Genomic DNA, 8,469 nt, shown 5'->3' on the forward strand with positions numbered 1-8,469 from the left:
GATTCTAGTTGAGTGGGCCTACAATAGTGCCTGGAATCGCTGTTATTTTTAACAAATATCCTCAGATGGTTTTCATAAGCAGTCTAGAAACACAGTACTACATGCCAACAGGGATGCCCACTTGAATTAGGGTTCCTTCAGAAGCATAATGACCCTGACCAAAGCTGCTTTCTTTGAGAGACCTTACAATCAATAAATCTGGGCCAAGCTTTTTACTTCTTCCTTTGGGCAAAATCCTCTGATCCTTTGAGGGTCCTACAGACTGGCTGAAACACCTTTTGGCCTCCTCCCATTGCTAGGACCTAACTCCACTCACTGCAGACTCTACCACCTCCTTTTCTCTACTGCACACATCCTGCCATCCCTCTAATGACCTCTCTAACCATATAGATGACCAAAACAACTCTGACTGCTCAGCTATTGTGCTCAACTTTGCCCATCCTCACTGAGTTCACTTCAGTGGCTCATGTCTGTGGCAAAGCACAGGAGTCTGTCACACCCAGTAATTAATTGTCCCAACTTTGAAATCTTCCACTTACATGTCCCTCTAACCACATCTTTCACTCCAATATACACATTCCTTGAGTTCATCAGCATCTCTTGTCCTTTTCTCTTTCCATGCCACCATGGCTTCTCTCCACGAGGGACTACATCCCTGCTTACGCTGCAAGCCAAAATAAATCTTTCTCCTTTACGTTGCTTTTTGTCAAGTATTTGATCACAGCAGTAAGAAAAATAAATAATACATAGCTGATAGAAGCCACCAGACTAGCAATTATTCATAAGTCATCCCATCAGAAAACACAACTATGCCCAGATAGTCCACCATGAGGACTGCCAAGCCCTTGGTTCCTGAACTGCACCCACTGTTCATGGGATTATTTGAAATAAGCTCCCTAGTGGTAAGCACTCCTGAAGCAAACACTATGATGGTGGGCAATTTTCTAGAAAAAGGAAAATAAATTAATCTGTCCAGCCTCTTGAAAGGTCCCTCCTCTGAGAATCCTAAAGATAGAGACAAGTTTTAAAAGAAGAATGCTATCTTGCCTTACAAGCACATAGCAAGATTAAATCCAAACATAAAGCTGTCATATATCAACAGAATAATTGTAAATACAAATTTAGAACCAGGGTCAGTGAAAGAATACAAAATTATTAGTTGTATGTCATTCACTCTTAACCAAACCATAATTTGTTGGTGAGACTATGAGCCTTTCTTCCTTATAATTAAAATGGTTTTCTTGTGTGTGCAAGTCTGCTCCTCACAATGACCCTATGAAACGAGAACTATTTTTTTTTTCCATTTACAGCTGAAAATTAAAAAAAAAAACAAAAAAAAAAACAGACCTAAGTGATTTTTGGAAGGACTGACGCTAGAAAGCAGCAAAGGTAAAGTCGAAACACTAAGCCTGATCATAAACTAATCTACGTGTTTGGATAGTGGTTTTTAAGAGAAAGTTCTGGGATCGGAGAGATGGTCCTTATAACCCACATAAAATTAGCCATGCATGACACTGCACATCATCTAGTCAAATCTATGAGCTCCCAGTTCAGTGAGAGACACTGCCTTGAAAAAGAGTGAGGAGCTGAAGAGGTGACTCAGTGGTTAAAAGCACTGACTGCTCTTGCAGAGGACCTGGGTTCAGTTCCCAGCACCCACATGATAGCTAACAACTGTCCAGAAACTACAGTTCCGGGGGATTCAACACCCTCTTCTGGCCTCTGTGGTCATTACGTGACATGGGTACACTCACATACACATAGGCAAAACCTTTATACATGTAAAATAAAAACAAAAATAAAGTTAGGAGGGCTGGAGATATGGCTCAGCAATTAAGAGCACTTTTTGCTCTTCCAGAGGACCGAAGACCAATTCCTATCACCCATGTCAGATGTCTCACAACTGCTTATAAATTCAGCTCCAAGGGATCTGACACCTTCTTCTGGCCTCTTGGAGTACCTGCACACATGGCATTCATCACACAGACACAAATATGTACACATAAATAATTTTTTAAAAAATTTAAAGCTGAGGCTGTGGAGAGATGGCTCAGCAGTTAAGAGCACTGAGTGCTCTTGCAGAGGACCTGGGTTTGATTCCCAGCACCAACATGGCAGCTACAAACCATCCTTGACTACCGTTCCAAGGGAATCCAAAGCCCTCTTCTGACCTCCACAGCATTGCACAACACGGGTGCACTCACATACATGCAGGCAATACACTCGTACACATAAAATAAAAATAATTTAAAAAATTTAAAGCCAGGAATAGTGATATACACCTCTAATCCCAGCACTTGGGAAGCAGGGGCAGGCAGATCTCTGTGAGATTGAGGCCAGCCTGGTCTACACAGTGAGTTCCAGGTGAGCTGGGGCTATAGGGGACTGACTCAAAAGCAAACAATAAAAAACTTTTTAAAAAGAAAGAAGTGATTGTGGAAGACCCCCAAGGTCCAACTCTGACTTCCATACATGCACACATGTGCACACACACAAACATATAAATGCAACACACACAAACTTCCCAGAAGTACCTAACACCCTAAATCCAAACAGTCTCATTTTTATCATCCATACATGCTTAAAAACAAACACAAGCAGTAATCAACCATTAATATCACCGCATACCTGATATTGATTCACCTTCAAAAGGCAGTAAAGAATAAGATGGAAGGTCTGAAAGATCATGTGGGTTAAAATCCTAACTCCATTACTTTCTTGGTTATGTAACTTTAAAGTTAGCTTCTCTAAACTCCATTTGCCAACTACAAATAGAAATGGTAATGTGGGGCTGGAGAGAAGGCTCAGCAGTTAAGAACACTGACTGTTCTTGCAGAAGACCCGGGTTCCCACACCCACATGGCAGCTAACAACTGTCCATAACTCCAGTTCCAGGGGATCGACAGCCTCTTCTGTCCTCCGTGGGCATTGCATGACACTGGTGCACTTACCTACATGCAGGCATAACATTCATACACATAAAATAAAAATAATTATAAAAATATATAAATAAAAACAATTTAAAAACAAAAAACAATTACAAATGCATGAGATCCACATCATTACCAAATTTTTAAATTCCAGTTCTAGTTGTTCTGTAAGAGTGTAAAAGTCACAAATTCATAGTCCTGTTTATAAGCACTGCCACTTCAAAACAGAAGCTTGAACTCCTGGCTTATAAAATACCACACCAGAGTCTTACACCACTGGAACGGTCCCCGGAGATCTGGAGTTAGGTTTTGGTCTTGTTTACTAACAGCAGCAGAGACCCTGGGTCGGTGACTTTATTTCCCTAACATCTGGATATTCTTGGTTGCTGGAGCCAAGCCGTTGACCTAACAATGTCAGGTGCTCAGCTACTCTCTTTCTCCCTTCCCTTTCCCACTTTCTCTTTCCTCCCCTGACCTCTAATTTGCTGCCCCCACCTCTCCTTCAGTCCAGTGGTTCCAGGATTTTTTGAAAACACTCAAGTCCAGTGTGGTGGTGCACACTGTTAATCCCAGCACTTAGGAAGCAGAGGCAGGCAGATCTCTGTGAGGAGATCAGGAGGCCAGCCTGGTTTACATAGTGAATTCCAAGCCAGCTGGGGCTACAGGGAGACTTGTCTCAAAACAAAACAGAACAACATAAAAAAAAGCCACTATTAAAAATAGAAGTAAATCCCCAACATGACAACAGCCTTTGCCTCTCTAACCTTCTTTCAAAGGCTACAGTCACGCTTACAAACCTGTCGCCCTGTACTCCACCCTGTCTGTGGTGTAATGGTCACACATTCACCAACTTTCTTCAGTCATCAAGTCTTATATCCCACCTTCTAACTCATAAAACCTCCCACGTTCACCCCTGAGTCTTTTTCCATTTCTGTTGTCATTGCTCCGTCAACTCTGCTCTGTGATCTGCACTGAACATCACAGGGAAGTCTGTTTGTGCTCCTCCCTAGCCCTTCCGTCTGAGTCAGACTGGGGCCCAGCCACACCTGCGTTCACATCTGCTCTGCTCTCTAACTTTTCCATTCGTCTCGATCTAGTTCTATGGCACTGAAGGAGTACATTATAGAGCTGTTTTCTTTAAAATATGTAATTATTTTCTTTAAAAAAATTTATGCATAGGAGTGTATTGCCTGCATGTATGAGGAGAGAGAGAGAGAGAGAGAGAGACAGAGACAGAGACAGAGACAGAGACAGAGACAGAGACTGTGCATATATAAAGCTTGAGATAAGACAGCAAGCAAAAACAACAGGAAAGCCTGGTAGATGAAAATACAAGCCTCAAGCCAGAGAAAGAGTGGGAGGTTTAACAGAGGGAGTGGTCTCCATCTAGGGGGTATTAAAGTCTTGGATGAGATCATCTGGGGTATGAATATGATGAGAGAAAAGAGACTGCTGAGTGAGAAAATAAATAACGAAAGCCAAGTGTGGTAATACATGCTTTCATTCCCAGAACTCAAGAAGTCGAGGCAGGAGGATTCGAGTTCAAGAGCAGCCTGTGCCACAAAGCAAGAGCCTTTCCCACAGGGAGAAAGAAATCTAAAGCTGAACATGATTAAGTAAAAATACAGACTTGCATCCAAATACATTTTCAATAAATGCCCATTTTAACAAATAAAAATGAATTTTAATGTATTTTCCACAGGCCTTTAATGGAATAAAATTTCCATTTAGGACACCTCCCCCAAGTTCTTACATATTTGGGCATTAAAATTTGCTTCAGGTCTCTGGACTGTATTATTCTAGGGATCCTTCACAGAAAACAAGTTGGTTTTTGTTTTTTTGAAAACTCAACTAACCTGGTGTTCAAACCTTTAAGAATTGTACATTCACATTAGATCTTCTCTTCAAAGATTCTGCCCAAAGACACAACTTTTCCCATCCTTATCAATGAAAACACAATATATTTTACTACAGATGTTGTTTCATCCTGAAAGATGAAATTGGCACTTTCAATCAGTTCAAGTCACATGAGAGATGTAAAATGCTCAAAGGTCAAGGATTAATTTTAAAATGTTAAAAACAAGTAAGCAAGTAAGTGTACCTTCAAGGCCATCCAAAAACGATAAGCAGGGAGATGAAAACGATAGAACCACCAAGAAAATAAGTAAACATAAATTATCTCTCTGGGTATCGGCTGACACAAAGCCCATTATGCTCTCAAGGCTTATGCTACTGCTGAGAACTACCAAATTGGAATCGCAGCTGTAAACATAACTGGGATGCTTTATACTTTTCCAAAATTCCCAATGTGACACTAGGGATGGTGCATAAGAAGCCTGCAACATTTGCCAAAAAATGTTCCTTCCCTTGGTTGTTCAAGTTAGATCAAAACTGTAATTAGTTTTAAGATCTTAAGCCTCATCTTATAAAATTCTTCTAAGATATGGAATGGAGAGGCATGTCATATCGCAGAGTTTAAGAATTTGTTAATCCACCTGATGATACAGCTATCTAGAAGGCTACCAGCAAGGTCACACATATGGAGTATGAGGAGCGTTCATCTCTTCATTCACCAAGCAAATATTAAGTACCTACAGTGGCCAGGTGTAGTACTAGGCCCTGAGGATACTTCAGGGAATAACATTCATGCTCATGAGTTAATGAAGGAGCAAGATAATCAACCAATCAGTATTCCCAGGAGGTGACCCATAAAGCAGCATATGAAAGGCAGGGGTAATGTGCATTTTGCAGAGTGGTCAGAGAAAACCTGAAGACTAAAGTTAGGAAGCCAATCCTGATATCTACGGGACCTGTAGACAGACAGGAAACATAAACACAGAGACTAGTATGTGACCGAAGTTGTTTTTTTTTTTGTCTTTTTGAGACAGGGTCTCTCTGTGGCCCCAGCTGGCCTGGAACTCCCTATGTAGACCAGGCTGGCCTCAAACTCACAGCCCCAGCTGGCCTGGACCCCCCTATATAGACCAGGCTGGCCTCAAACTCACAGAGATCCCCTTGCCTCTGCCTCCCAAGTGCTGAGATTGAAAGCGTGCACCATCACGCCTGGCTATAACTGAACAGTGGTTAACAGCACTGACTGATCTTGCAGAGGACCCAGGTTTGAGTCCCAGCACCCACATGGTAACTACAAACCGTCCTTAACTCCAGTTCCAAGGGAATCCGACACCCTCTTTTGACCGCCACACTGCACGACACGGGTGCACTCATATACATGCAGACAATACACTCATACACATAAAATAAAAATAGTAAATAAACAGACTTGTTTATTTTAATTTGTTTGGTCTTTTTTTTTTTTAAGAGTATGAGTGTATTGCCTGCATGTATGAGAGTGCACCTGTGTCATGCAATGCCGCAGAGGTCACAAGAGGGTTTCGGATTCCCCTGAAACTGGAGTTAAGGACAGTTGGTAGCCACCATCTGGGTGCTGGGAATCGAACCTGGGTCCTCTGCAAGAGCAGTCAGTGTTCTTAACTGCTGAGCCATCTCTCCAGCCCCATGTTTGATCTTTTTTGGGACAGGGTCCCCCTGTAGCCTCTGCTGGCCTGGAGCTCCCTATGAGCAGTTCAAGGCTGGTCTTGAACTCAGAGAGATCCGCCTGTCTCTGCCTCCCAAGTGCTGGGATTAAAGGCTTGCACCACCACACCTGACAATAAAAAGACATCAGAGATTGGTTTCGTAAGCTTGAAAGTCAGAACTGGGAGACAGGTAGTGTGGTAGATCACAGTGAGGACTTGAGATTTTACTTTAAGATGAGAAGTTATTAGAGTGCTGCAAACAGAGAAATGGCACAACCTGGCTTATTTCAGGGATCATAAAGGGAACCCAAGACATCTCTCACAATCTATTTCTAAATGAATGGGGGAAAAAGGCATACAATAAAAGTCATATAGTCTGGTAGCACTTTTAGAGAAAAAAATACACATACACATGGGAACAAAAGACTGCAAAGGTAAACGCCAAACTGAAGCTTACTAATGTTTATGGGATTATAAGGGATTTTTTTTCTTTATGCTTTTATCATGAAAGTTTTTTGCCTTAAACATGAATGAGAGAGAGAGAGAGAGAGAGAGAGAGAGAGAGACCAACCACATCAAAGACTGTCCTAGTCTGAAATCTTACTTCAATGTGGAAAAAAAAAAAAGACACATTTTTTCCAAATAATTACCACACTTCATGCAGTGTTTGCCTCTCATGAACCACTGCACCAATCAAGCATGGCCCAATGTATCAAGGTCACAAACCAACTTGGTTAATATGTTTATCATTACAGAGCAGCTCTGTCCTTTAAAGCAACTTTGATACCATCTTTCCAAGGCAGAAATAGAGGGCCTTCTCGCTCATTTCCTAAGTCTCTTTGATACCCCTTTGCTGCTTCTGGATTTTTCCACTGTATGTCTCTTAGAAACAAATTAAGCCCGAATAAGTTGTTCCAGCTAATGAAGTGCGCTTTTGGCTCTTTTCTCTGGAGCTGAGAATTATCCGGCAAACTACCAATTGTTTTAGAACACATTTTCTCTTAGTTTTGAAATACTGCAATACTAAGTTACCACAAATAAAAAAATTGAGATAACAACATATGAGAACATGTATATAAATGGAAACTGCCGTAATCCTTTTTTTTAATTAAAAAAAATGTGTGGATGCCTCATGAATAAACATGTTAGGCTATCTAGACATATATAAGTGCATGCCACCAATAAAAAACAGAAAGAAGCATGTCTACCTAACCCCCTTCCCCCAGTCACATAACAGTTTCTCATAGGGCACAAGCCCAGGGCAATCACTGCTCAGAAATGCAAACCACGCAACTCAAAGTGACTCAAGCTCTCCAACACTTTCCACCTAAGCCCCACATTCCGGCCACTCCTCAATAAACTTCCAACAGGTTGCTCTGAATGAAAATCCCCAAACCCCAAATTCTGCTCACACGCGAATCGGGGCCTCCGGAAGCCCGGGCCCACAGGGAGTATCTCTGCGTGGGGATGGGGGCGTCCACCGCACTCTCCACAGGTTCGAGTCCCGGCTCCACTGCTTTATCCCAGCTGCAAGGGCTGCGGGTACACGAAGCGTGCAGAGCCGCCAAAGGCTCTCGGACACGCGCGCCCGCAGCCAGGCGCGCCCCCGCCGGCCCGCCTCGCCTTGCACCTCCTGCTCCGGCTCCCTTTGGAGCCGAATGGCGCGGGACCACCCTGACCCCAGGACCCCGGGGCGCTGAGCTGCGGCGGGCGTGATGACAGATGGGGAGGGCGGGGCCTCGAGGGGAAGGGGCGGGGCCTCTCGCATGGGGGTGCTGGCGGCTGACAGAGCCCCGGCAGCGGGCGGCGCGGCGGACAGAGCTTGTGGGCCCGACAGGAGCCGGGCCTGATGGGAAGCAGCTCGCGCAGACCCGGGGGCTGACAGGCGAGGAGACACATAGACGCCAGCGACTGACAGCCGCGGGGGCGGCGGGCCGTGGCGGGCGCTCACCTGGCAGCAGCGGCGGCGGCGGCACCCGCAGCCGGGCCGCTCTCCGCGC

At 43.8% G+C, this 8,469-nt stretch overlaps 1 protein-coding gene across 7 annotated transcripts in view; it reads right to left on the reverse strand.

Moving 5' to 3' along the window:
• The window catches only part of Zhx3 (zinc fingers and homeoboxes 3), a 125,804-nt gene extending 117,343 nt beyond the window's left edge, over positions 1-8,461 (reverse strand). For 4 of the 7 annotated variants that reach the window (XR_003846510.1, XM_029554327.1, XM_029554322.1 and 1 more), the window contains exon 1: positions 7,882-8,408. The gene's annotated coding sequence lies outside the window, so the exon portion shown is untranslated. The other 3 variants (XM_029554323.1, XM_029554326.1, XM_008849588.3) reach the window with 3 other exon arrangements.
• Positions 8,462-8,469: the final 8 nt, after the last annotated feature.

Source organism: Nannospalax galili, unplaced genomic scaffold, assembly GCF_000622305.1.
Source record: "Nannospalax galili isolate Female #2095 unplaced genomic scaffold, S.galili_v1.0 scaffold765, whole genome shotgun sequence".
Classification (NCBI taxonomy): domain Eukaryota; kingdom Metazoa; phylum Chordata; class Mammalia; order Rodentia; family Spalacidae; genus Nannospalax; species Nannospalax galili.